The sequence below is a fragment of the Acinonyx jubatus genome, chromosome A1, assembly GCF_027475565.1.
Source record: "Acinonyx jubatus isolate Ajub_Pintada_27869175 chromosome A1, VMU_Ajub_asm_v1.0, whole genome shotgun sequence".
In the NCBI taxonomy this organism is placed as follows: Eukaryota; Metazoa; Chordata; class Mammalia; order Carnivora; family Felidae; genus Acinonyx; species Acinonyx jubatus.
Window position 1 is genome coordinate 146,454,100 of NC_069380.1, and position 14,054 is coordinate 146,468,153.

Below are 14,054 nucleotides of genomic sequence, written 5' to 3' on the forward strand. Positions count from 1 at the left end.
TGTGCAATCAATCAAAAAATTTCAAAGGTATGGTTAACATTCTATAACAAAAGACAACTAATACAACTATAAGAAGGAATTTTCAATGTCTGTGATTTTTCAGAATCATTTAGGAAAGTTATGTACCAATTATGCCAAATCTTATAGGTTTTCTGTTTCTTTTCCAAATCCATCAGGTTGTTTGGTTTATCTATTTTTTGTGTGTTTGTTTTTGTTTTGGGGATGGACTAGAAGATCAATGTTTAGTAAGATTTACCTGGTATATATAATATTAACACAAAGAAGAGGGGTGCTATTATACCAGTGGATATTCTAAGTAGCCTTTATTGTTTTGGAACACCAAAGCTCAGATATCCCTTTATTCTCAGAGATGTTTTAAGGGCTATGTTTTTTAGTTCATCTCCACAAAATATCACTTTATGGATGGTGTTATTAATGGGGATTGTTATAATAATTTTAATTGTCACATGAATTTTTTATATAATTAGTAAGGTCTTTGGAGCATTCTTCAAATACACATTACAAAGTATTTATTCTGAGGTCTAACAATGTTAGTTATTAGCTAGGACAAATTGGAAGTTAGCTTGTCAGTGTTCATAGACATTCTCTGCATATAAGGACAAGAAAGGGATAATTTAGTGAAGTGTGGCACTGGCATCATTAAAAGTGTCAAGCTATGTCATAAAGAGATTGCTGAAGCAGTATTTTCTGAAAGCCCATGAAATGACTAGAACGATACTTAAAAGGAGGATAAAACTGTTCCATTCAATATGATATAAAAATATGAAAAGTAAGTCTCCTGCTAGTCTAGAGAAAAAAATAGACCGGGAAAAATTAAAAGAAAAAGTTAGGTGAATAAAAGGCAGAATCAAACAAAATAAGAGGCATGATTGGATTAGAAGCAAAATCAACACACAGAAATCTGCTGCATTTCTATACACCAATAGTGAACAACAGAAAGAGACATTAGGAAAAAAAAACCATTTACAATTGCACCAAAGTGAGTAAGATACCTAGTAATAAACTTAACCAAAGAGTTGAAAGATCTGTACTCTGAAAAGTATAAAACACTGCTGAAAGAACTTGAAAATGATACAAACACATGGAAAGACATTCCATGCCCATGGATTGGAAGAACCAATATTATAAAATGTCTACACTACCCAAATCAATCTACACATTTAATGCAATCTCTATTAAAATACCCATAGCATTTTTCACAGAATTAGAAATAGACAATCCTAAAATTTGTATGGAACCACAAAAGTTTCCAAATGGCATCACAAGAAAAGTAAAACTGGTGGTATCACAAATCTAGACTTCAAGTTCTATTACAAAGCTGTAGTAATGAAGACAATATGGTTCTGGCACAAAAACAGACACACAGATCAATAGAACAGAACAGAAAACCCAGAAATGATCCCACAACTATATGATCAATTAGTCTTTGACAAATTAGGAAAGAATATCCAATGGGAAAAAGTCTCCTCAAGACACAGTGTTTGGGAAACCTGGACAGTAACATGCAAAAGAATGAAACTGGACCACTTTCTTATACCATACACAAAAATGATTCAAAATGGGTGAAAGACCTAAATGTGAGACAGGAAACATCAAAATCCCAGAGGAGAACACAGGCAGTAACCTCTTTGACATCAGCTATAGCAACTTTTTACTAGATATGTCTACTGAGGAAGGGAACCAAAGTAAAAATAAACTAATGCGACTTCATCCAAAAGAAGCAAACAAACTAACTAACTAACTAAAAGCTTCTGCACAGTGAAGGAAACAATCAACAAAACTAAAAGGCAACTTAAGGAATGTGAGAAAATATTTGCAAATGACATATCTGATAAAGGCTTAGTATCAAAAATCTATAAAAATTATAAAACTCAACACCTCAAAAATTAATAATCCAGCTTAAAAATGGGCAGAAGACACAAATAGACATATTTCCACAGAAGACATACAAATGGCCAACAGACACTTGAAAAGATACTCCACATCACTGATCATAAGGGAAACACAATGAAAGCTACAATGAAATGTCACCTCACACCTGTGAGAATGGCTGAAATCAACAACACAAGAAACCACATGTGTTGGCGAGAATGTGGAGAAAGGGGAGCTCTCTTGCACTATTGGTGGGAATGCAAACTGGTACAGCCATTCTGGAAAACAGTATAAAGGTTCCTCAAAAAATGAAAAATAGAACTACCCTACAATCCAACCTAGGTATTTACAATACAATACAATCTATATTACAAAGAATACAAAGAATACAAAATTACTAATTTAAAGGGATACATGCCCCCGGGTGTTTAGAACAGTATTATCTATAATAGCCAAATTATGGAAACAGCCCAAGTGCCCATCAACTGAAAAATGGATAAAAGGTATAACATATAATATAATATAATATAATATAATTCATTTTATGTCAATTAATATTCCATTATATATATCTTAAATATATATATAATCTAAATCTATGTAATCTATATAATCTAAATCTACATATAATATATAATATATATTATATATAATCTAGATATATGTCTATTATATATGTATATATAATAGATATATATCTTAAATATATATAATGGATTATTAATTGACCATAAAAATGAAATTTTGCCATGAAACTGTCATGAGAGTATTATGCTAAGTTAAATAAGTCAGAGAAAGATAAATACCATATAATTTCACTCACATGTGGAATTTAAGAAACAAAACAAATGAGCAAAGAGAAAGAAGAGAGAGAGAGAGAGAGAGAGAGAGAGAGAGAGAGAAACCAAGAAACAGACTCTTAAACTTTAGAGAACAACTCATGATTACCAGAGGGGAGGTGGATGGAGGGATGGGTTAAGTAGGTGATTGGGATTAAGGAGAGTACTTGTGATGAGTACCAGGTGTTATATGGAAGTATTGAATTGCTATATTGTACACATGAAACTCATATCCCACTGTATATTAACTGGAATTTAAATAAAAATTTTGAAAGAAGAAACAAATAGTCTTTATTTATTCTTTTAAAAAATTGTAATGTTTATTTTTGAGAGAGAGAGAGAGAGACAGAGCACGAGTGGGGGAGGGTCAGAGAGAGGGAGACACAAAATCTGAAGCAGGTTCAAGGCTCTGACGTGTCAACACAGAGCCTGACACGGGGCCTGAACCCACAAGCCGTGAGATCATGACCTGAGCCAAAGTTAGACACTTAACTGACTGAACCACTCTGGAGCCCCTAGGTTTTAATTATTCTGAAAACTGAACATACAGAAAATCATAATAGGAAATCAGCTTATATATTTTTAACACGAAGGTGAACAGGTGTCATATTAGGGTAAGTTATACGGTTAGCATGCCCAACTGCGACATGTTTGTTAAAGCTCCTAAGAAGCTCTATAGATAGCTCATAGTAAACTATCCAAATCAACAAAAACTACAAAACAATAGTATTAATGCAAGTTATTTGAGACCAGTTCTGCCACAAGTGTACAGAGGGAAGAGAAAATATTATTTCTCTTGTTTCCATATAGCTATAAAATTAGAAGGAAATTGTTCCCCTAAATGTTGTTGAACCATTGCTTTAAAATTTCAGAAAGTGTAGGCCTGCTTCTTTCAGCCACATTCAAATGTCATTCATCATAAATAAAAGATTGGAAAATATACTCCAGCACACCATAAACACAAAAGTGGAATCCTTTCCTGAGTCCACATTAAAATATGTAATCTGAGTTGACCATATAAGATATGGGCCTTTGCTTAATCTAGCTGCAAAGTCAGAGCTAGCATGTATATTTAGTCAACAAGGTACTTTTTCCTTTGATTTATCACACTAAAACTTACATGTGAATATAAAATGTAATTCTTTTTTTCTATAATTAATTTGTCCTTCCTGAGCATGAAATCACTATTTTTGGGGCAACAGGGGCAATAACGTAAAGCTAAGTCTCTAATTCTTTTTAAAAATTAATTATGATAATATAAACTGTGCCAATTTTCAATGTGTTGCCTCTCATCCCCGAGTCCACCCTTCATTGCTTTCTCTATACTAATAAAATAGGTTCTGTTAGCATTTCTCCTTTGCCATATGGCAGGATGTTCAGTTTTCACATTAGAAGTCACTACTAGGACTTCAGAGCAGGAAGTGTCTTCCCTTCCTAGTTTCGGTATTCTCCTGCTATGCTTCTTCACTGTGCATGGCTGCCCTAGAATATGGTTCCAACAGCACAGCTGGATTCTCCAGTACCAGGTTCTTGCCATACATACAACTTCTGCGGCAAATACAGCTTCTCTATCACTCAAGTGCTACAGCATGGGCACATTCCTGTAAAGTTATGCTTGCATGGCACCTCAGTAGCTTTTTCACGTCCAGTAAACCACAGCCTCACTCTCTCCAATCACAGTTGGATCTCAGGCTTGAAGGGGAGATACTCTTCCTTGGAGTGTTCTATCTCAGCTCTATGGGGCATGGTAACTTTTATACTTGTCATCCCTAAATGTTATTCAGACTTCTCCCTACTTATTAGGGAATCTCACACTATTACTATTCCCTAGTTTATTTAATAATTATTTATATTAAAAATTTCTTGCTCAAATTATTAAGTAGCTCCTTTCTCTTTATCGAATCATGACTGATTCTGAAACAATACCAGGAGTGCTTCCAGGAAATTGACCCTTAGTGATGTGATTTGGAAGTTGGTTTGGTTGAAACTGGACCTTAACAGCAAACTTTCTTTACTTGAAAACTCTTTGATAATTTCATCTAGGTTTGGTTATTGAACAGGGAATTAATTTTCCTCAAGAACCACCCTAAACTTCCTTTACCTGTTTGCCATTAGCTTTTAACTAGGATCAAATTTCAACAGACACCAGACATAGAGGTACACACAATAATGCAGGAAGAAGAAGAAGAAGGAAGAGGAGGAGGAGGAGGAGGAGGAGGAGGAGGAGGAGGAGGAGGAGAGGAAGAAAACATAGCCAAAGAATTGTAAGGCTTTGCTAACATTTATCATTAGAAATCTGGGGACTTACGGGGCACCTGGGTGGCTCATTCTGTTAAGCGTCCTACTTTGGCTCAGGTCATGATCTCACGGTTCGTGAGTTTGAGCCCCGCATCAGGCCCTGTGCTAACAGCTTGGCCCTGGAGCTTGCTTCAGATTCTGTGTCTCCCTCTCTCTCTCTGCCCCTCCCCCGCTCACACCCTGTCTGTCTCTCAAAAATGAATAAACGTTAAAAAAATAAAAAAAAAAAGAAATCTGGGAACTTGTGTGAGATGAATTCTAAGGTTCAAATAGTAGAGGATATAATACCGGATGGGGTTATATTTATATAAGCGTAATTAATTTAGCTCTTGCATTTAAAGATAACTTGAATAGTTAGAGGTAGCTTTAATATTAGTAGACTGAACCTAACTTCACTTAGTGGTGGCTTATATTTAATGTGCTGAGATGCAAAAATTTCCATAGTGTGATAAGGGGGAGGGAAACAAAAAGTTTGGGGATATAGGAAAGTCGGACTGGATTTATCATGTGTCAGCTATACACCCACTGCCTAGCTATATTCCACGAGAAGCACCAGAAGACACTGCTCTAAGCTTCCCTTAGTGAGGGAAACACCTACATTTTTAAAGTTACCTGGTTGCTCTGCTTTATAGCCCTAGTGTAAACATTGAAGATGTTGCCATTGAGACAGACTTCCTGATTTCCATGGAGTCCAGGGGATTTTAGTGTATCAGAGGTCAAATGGCACCATGTAATGCCAAAGAAAAGGTAGGTACATCTACTGTAAAGAGGAGTACAGAAATCAGAAACACTTCTTAACTTCTCTTATAAGTGGATGCCTTAGATATACACGATTTTTTAAGAAAGGTACTCTAAAAAGCAAAATAGAAAGCACACATTGATGATTTTCTGTATGTGTGTGTGTTATATGTTATGAAACACATACAGTCTATGTGCGTATGTGTTCCACATATATTTTGGCAGGAAGAAATGCTATGCTTGTAGAAATAGAGAGCTCAAAACATTTTGGGGGCTTATTAGAAAAACAACTGAAGATAGCTTACATGTATATTTGTAAAAAGTGATATTCTTATGTATATTACATGTATTGTAACCTAATAGTATGGTTTTGTGATAGCTTCCCATGCCCCTTACATTCTTTCCCTATCCAGTGTTCAAATCACAGCAAGACAATCCAGAAAGACCTTTTTCTTTTCCTGTTTATATCTAGGGATATCATATGTACTGGAGCATATGATACAATAATATAACTTCTAACACAGGATTTGAGTATTCTGTTCTCTACACAAACAGGGAAATTAATATATAATACAAAATATATAAGGCTAAGCTTAATATACTTATATTTCATGGAATGGAAAGTACAAAAAAAATCCAATAAATGGACATAATTCTCATTATCCCAGATTATTCCAGCAAATTCTCTTATTTATTTGTTTCTTAAAAAAATAAATTTTCTGAAAAAATAAAGTAAAATAAATTTTCTCTTTTTCATTCATGTACATTTTTAAGGTTTTACTTAAAATCCAGTTAGTTAATATGCAGTGGGATACTCATTTCAGGTATACAATATAATGATTCAATACTTCCATACAACACCCAATGCTCATCATATAAGCATACTTTTAAATCCCAATCACCTATTTAACCCATCCCCTCTCATAACCATCAACTTTTTATATGTAGTTAAGAATCTGTTTGTTGGTTTATCTCTCTCTCTTTCTCCCCTTTTCTTATTTGTTTTGTTTCTTAAATTCCACATGTGAGTGAAATAATGTCAAAGAATATGATGACAAATAATTTCACATGGTATTTGTCTTTCTCTGACTTATTTCTTTTACCATAATACAATCTGGTTCCATCCATGTCATTCCAAGTGGCAAAATATCATTCTTTTTTATGGCAAAGTAAAATTACATTATTATAGAATGAATATATATATATATATATATATATATATATATATATATAATTTTTTATCCATTTATCAGTTGATGGACATTTGGGCTGTTTTCCATAATTTGGCTATTGTATATAATGCTGTTATAAATATCGTGGGAAAGGGTATGTATCCCTTTGCATTAGTAATTTTTTTTTCTTGGGGTAAATTTACCTAGTAGTGGAAGTACTGGATTGTAGGGTAGTTCTATTTTTCACTTTTTGAGGAACCTCCATATTGCTTTCCAGAGTTGCTGTACCAGTTTGCATTCCCACCAACAGTGCAATAGGGATCCCCTTTCTCCACATACTTGCCAATACATGTGGTTTCTTGTGTTGTTGATTTTAGCCATTCTGACAGGTGTGAGGTGATATTTCATTGTAATTTTTATTTGTATTTCCCTTATGATCAGTGATGTGGAGCATCTTTTCATGTGTCTGTTGGCCATCTGTATGTCTTCTTTGGAAATATGTCTATTTGTGTCTTCTGCCCATTTTTAATTGAAGTATTCATTTTTTGTTTATTGAGTTCTATTTTTAAGAATTAGAGTGGATGAAGAACAGTAGTAAAAACAGTAAAACGTTCCCTTGGTAAAATATATTTATAGAGTGAATGTGTGAGGTGCAACATAAAATCAACTCTCCTTGTCACAATGCAGAAATGGAGATTAAAGGTGCGGTCTTGTTTGATAAATAATGGTAGGTCTCTCCATTCTTATAATTTCCTTTCCATCATGATAAAAATAAAACTGTTTTTACTGTTGCACAGCTGAATCGAACAATGATATATATTTCACCACTTTTATAGTTTGGGGATTGGGCAGGCAGAATATGTGTCTTCTTCCCTCCCGTCTCATTCCTGCTTTCCCATTCTCCTAGTAAAAGAATAGTATTTCATGGAGTATCATCCTCATTATAAGATCACACACTGAAAATAAAATACCTAAAGTTGATCTACTCTTCACTCTGCCACCAGAGACACAAATTTACCATTTTGACTCCAGGAAAGATATATTTCCTTCTCTGGGATGAATCTGAGAAAATCCCTGTTACTCTAGAATGTGATCTGTAGACCAAATACTAGTCTTCTGTGTCTGACTTCCCCATTTTATACCTGTACTTTTCATATATTAAGAAATAATATGTACAATGACTCCCTGACTCTCTGCTCCTACATCTGTGATACATATTCATGGGCACAATTATAATTTTTTAAATATCTATATATTTCTTTATTTTTCTATATTATCTTTTCTATTTTATTCCTTATTTCATTTCTTTCTGCCATGCAACAATATTTATTTCTATAAAAAACTGGCCACTGCATATTTGGGAGAGGCTATATTCTTATTCTCTTTGGCATATTTGATTGTTCACTCATTATTCAATCAGATTGCTTGCCCAGGGCAGACTCCCCTAGTAGAATGAAGGGAGTTTCTTCATATTTTTTTAATCACTCTTTTCAGAGGAAATTTGTAAAATATTTTAACAGCTTTCTATACCTCAGCAAATCTAACTATAATCAATTAGAAAATTGAAAATGAACACTTTGAAATTATCCTATGAAAATATTTTTGACAATGATGTACAAGTACCTTGCACACTCTTATCCTCCAATAATTATCAACTGTGAATAGCAACAAATATCTCAGGTATTTTTTACTCTAATTTTTAATTATATTAGTAGAAGAATATTACTAATCAACTGATCAAAACTGCACATCCATAGAAAGCAGTAATTTCTATGATTTTTGTTCAGGTAAGTTGTAGACGCATTTAGAGATAGCTACCTTGAAGTAGATCAATATCTTTCATAATCTTATATAAAAATGTATAATTATTGAATATGTTTTAAGGTTTTATTCAAGAAGAAATATGAGTTTAGGATACCATATTAATCTGTATAGTTATCATTTTTAAATCTATACAAGGTTGAAGACCTTAATATTAATACTGAGCATGGTACAATGCTCCAGTTGACTCTTGGTCTGATACTTGATTAGTAGTCTTGAGCCAAATAATGCATTTCAACAAGTCCTAAAAATACAGCACCAAATTAAATTTTACCATAAGAAACATTTTCTAGTGCTTCTATAGTTACCTTTCTTCCCTCACAACAGCTCAGAGACAAGAACACAAGCACTAGTTTACTTTATTCCTCTTGAGGACTCAACTCTCAGCTCAACTCAACTGTTATAACCAACTGCAGGCAGACAGATGTGGACACAGGGAAGGCTTTCTTATGTGTAGGCTTTTGCTTTTCCTGAATTCTATTCATTATTAGGATTTTACCTCTTAGACCCCATCTCTACCAAGTCCTAGTCATGCATATTATTTAGTTTCAATATACAACTTGCTTCACTGTGTCCTATCATCACATCATTCTGATTATTTGGGTCGTGCATAAGCTTCATCACTCACAAGGTAGAGACACCATGCAAGCAAATCTTTTCTCTTGAATAGCTTAAATTAGACTTTCTATTTCATTCTCTTTCTCTATGGATACTGTTTGTGATCTTTGAATTTTCCTTGCTGTTCTATGAATGGTTCCTTTTTTCTTCCAAACTATCTAGTTTATTCTTAATTACATTTGTTTGTATTTCTTATGTATAATATATGTATGCATTATTATATATGTATATAATATCTGTACATACATGTATGCATTATGTAAAATAATATATATCCTATGTATATATTATACATAATCCTGTATAACATATATCCGTATTTCATAGAAAGAATCAATCGCATGCAAGCATGTAACACCAGTAACCAACTTACATGCCCTTTAAACTGTTTCCATAGGTTGCCATATTTTATCATAAATCTTCAATTATTCTTAGAATAAACTGCCAACAGTTTCTATTCTTCAGCCATGGTAAGCAATCTTCACTTCTCCTTTCTTTGATTTTTACTTGGACTGACTAGAGGTAACATATAAAATTTTATTTCTTATCCTGTTTGACTTTTATGACCTATCATTCTTTCATTTTCTTTAGCTGTTTCTCTACATAAACTATATTTTAGAAGAAACTTCAACTAAGTGACAAGCTCAGTGTTCTTGATATTACAGTTAGCAAACTGTCCATAAGATTGGTGAACTTTTGAGCTGCTATAAAATTGCTAACTTTTCTTATTCCATAAAATCACAGAATTACCTGTGAAGGTACAAAGAGGCATAGTTTTGCTGTACAGATTTTGCAACCAGAAGGTATCTTTTATAATATTACTTTCCTTTCATTTTACTCTCTATATACAAAGTGTCAATAGACAAATCATCCATCAAAGAACAGAAAATAATTGTATTTTCACTTTTTGCTTGGAATCCAATAATAATTCTTTTACTTTCACTTGTCAGCCAGTTGTCATAAATGTTTAACAAAGTTATTATATTTAATTGATAGTTTTACTTAAATTCATTCATTTTGTTTCTAATTTTCCCAAAATAATGTTTTCATTTCCCTTGTCATTGTAGAAGTCTCTTCACTAATTATTTCATCAACTTAAGCTCCTTTTTATGCTTTTATTGGATCTCTATAATTCAACCTCTCTGTGCATTTTAATCTCAGTATACCATGGCCAAAGCTTTTAGACAGCTAACTGTCCCCAAACTTCCATGCTAACTCCTATATATCCCGGCCAGTGTTTATACTACTTCCTCATCCACAATGCACTCAACTCCTTTAAAGTACAACTTTGTAATAATATTATTGTCTTCATTTTGTCCCTGGTACCATATTCAATTGATGTTTTTATCTACATGGCTGTTTTTACTCACCTGTAAAATAGCACAACAACAATACCTACCTCATTAGTTTTAGGGAGGAAGTGATATGGTAATACATGTAAAGGATATGACATAGAAAAAGCACCTGGTATAACTGCTCAGCTGGGTTATTGTATTTTCTCTCAAAGTCAAAGTCACAGGATTTCTCTGTTAAGAAAGTTTTGTGTTATTTACATTATGGTTTGGGGGAATTTTTGTTGTTGTTGTTGTTCAAATAGAGTTTAGATCCAGCTTTTAAAAAGGAGGGAATCTAAGTTGCATTGGAAATAATTCAAATCACCAGATTCAGAGATTATTGTTTCTACTCAAGCCTTTGCTTAAACATTCTCATGAGACTTCAACTACTTTCTTAGATGGGCTGTTTCAGTTTCAAAAAATTTTATTGGTTTGAAATACTTTTTCTTATTTTAAACAAACCTACTTTTCTGCAATATTTTTTCACTGGTCCACCTGCTACTTATGGGATTATAAGAGAAAAGAAACAATAAAAGACTATTTGTAGGTCCTTTTTGCATTTTTATATTATCTGAGATAAAAATCCCAGGTTATAGGAAATGTTGTTAAATTTTCTACAAATGTTAATGAATAGTCTTTCCAATCTTATCTTCATAGAAATCATGGAAAGCTAAGCCTACATCATGGTTTAAGTAACTATCTATAGACAAATCCCTTTACATCTTGCCAGAAAACATTTCCTAGGCCTCTTACTTCCAATGGGACTCTGTGACTAGTTAGTGCTCTTGGAACACAGCCTAGGTGATTGAGAATATGTGTATTTCCGATGCACTCTTTTCTGTTGTCCACCATTATGTGCAGCAGGCCAATTAGAACGGCAGTTTCTAAAGTGCTTGAGGCACCACAATGAACTCACAGTCACCCTGAGATATTTTAAACATTTGAGATAAATATAATGAGAATGAACACTTATCAGACATAGCACAAACTACTAGCTCCAGATATATTACAGTTTCAATATAAGATAATACTATAATTTTTATGAGGTAATATCTTTGAGAAGTTTGTCTAGTTGCTGTAATAAAAAAATATAAGTACCAGTATCAGGTTTCAACTACAACATGTAAGGAGATTGAAAGCATTTATTCTCATCCTTACAAAAAGAAAAAATGCTGAACAGACTGAAAGTTAAGGCCTTAGTTTTGTTGGATGCATTAGGAAACTTGGGTTGAAGACAAATAACCAGACAGGTGAATCCAGAGAGTAAAACATGATATGTCCTTACCTAGAGCAGAAGTTTCTATAGCCATAACTTCATAGGACCACTTAAAGATAATTTTGACTTTGATGAACTGAAGGAGACTGAGTGTGGACTAGCCTGTGTGAGAAACTGCTGGAGGTTGAGTCTTTGCGAGGCTGCCACACTTTGATCAGTTTATATGCAGAAACCCCACCAAATCCTACCAAGTTCTTACAATGAAGATGTAGGGAATAGCCTCTCATGGCTTTAGCTGGGTAATAGGAAGAGTAGTTATTGTTACTGTGCCCATAGTGTGCTCCATAACAAAAGCCTACTCACCAGCGAAAAATATTTTCCACAGCTTTATTCCAGATAGGGGAGGAAAAGACATTCCTCTCACTCTATCCCTGTGTATACTTCCTGTCTGAACCAAGGGGGCAGAGAGGTGAGAGCTACACCAAGAGAGAAACACTAGTGAACATCCCAGTCCAGAGACACAGGCCAACTTAAAGAGTGAAGTTAGTCATAAAATTATGGAAATGTTCACCTCCCTTGCACTTTACTACCACATCAATAGGGCTCCGGTATAGTGACGTCAAATTACTGCTGAAAAGGTTGCAAGACACAGGTTCTCTCAGAGAAGCATTAATGTAGTCCAGAATTAAGAAGAGAGAAGGAGAAAAAAATACCAGAGCAATTTTAAGCCTATGGCAATTAAAGTATTAAAGCTTATGGCACATAAAATATCAAACACACTGCAAACTGCTAGCCAGATGAATATAGATCCACATACTGAAGGCTACTCAGCATATTTCCCACTACCTGATACAAATATCTATCATACAACCAAAATTACAAGGCATGACAAGTGGGAAAATAAAACACAGTCTGAAGAGACAAAGCAAGCATTACAATCAGATTCTGCTATGATATATATATTGGGATTACCAGAAAAAGTAATTAACTATAAAATAACTATGATGAATATATTTGAAGCTGTATTCAACATGTAAGAACAGATGGCCAATGGAAGCAGAGAAATGGAAACTTTAACAAAGTAACAAGATCCTGGGTGGAGAGGGAGAGTCTTGAAACAGAAATGAAGAAAGGCTTTCATTTCATAGATTCATCCAGTAGACTGGATATGACCAAGAAAAGAAGTTATGAGCTGGTTTACAGGCCAATAGAAACTTCCACAATTGAAATACAAGATGGAAAGAAAGAAAGAAAGAAAGAAAGAAAGAAAGAAAGAAAGAAAGAAAGAACGAACAGAAGGAAGGAAGGAAGGAAGGAAGGAAGGAAGGAAGGAGAAAAGAAGAAGGAAGAAAATAATAAAAAAACAGAAAATCCAAAAATTGTGGGGAAATACCACATTTAAAACATGCCTGTAATTGGAATACTAGATGGAAAATAGGGGTGCCTGGGTGGCTCAGTTGGTTAAGTGTCTGACTCTTGATATTGGCTCAAGTCATCATCTTATAGTTTGTCGGATTGAGCCCCACCTCTGGCTCTGTGCTGCTAGTGCAGAGCCTGCTTGGGTTTCTCTCTCTCTCTTTCTCTGCCTGTCCTGCCTTGTGCACACATGCTCTCTCAAAATAAATAAGCATTTTTCTAAAAAAAGAAGAGAGAGAGAATGAAGAATTATGTAAACTACTAATGGTTCAGAACCTTCCAAACTAATTAAAGATACCAAATCCAAGTTCGTGGAAGCTCAGAGAACAGTAACAGAAGAAATACAGAGACAAACAAAGAAAAAACAAACCAAAAAATTATTCTGCTAAGCATATTATAATCAAATCACAGAAAACTAGTGACAAGGAGAAAATCGTGAAAGATGGCAGGGATAATTATCACAGCAGCCTTATCATCAGAAACTATGAAAAAAAGAAGAGGGGTGCCTGGGTGGCTCAGTCGGTTAAGCATCAGACTTCAGTTCAGGTCATGATCTCACCGCATAAGTGAGTTTTTGCCCCGCAAAGAGATGACAGCTTGGAGCGTGGAGCCTGCTTTGGATTTTGTGTCTCTTTCTCTCTCCGCCCCTTCCCTGCCCTGCTCTGTCTCTCTCTCTCTCTTGTTTTCTCAAAAATAAATAAACATTAAA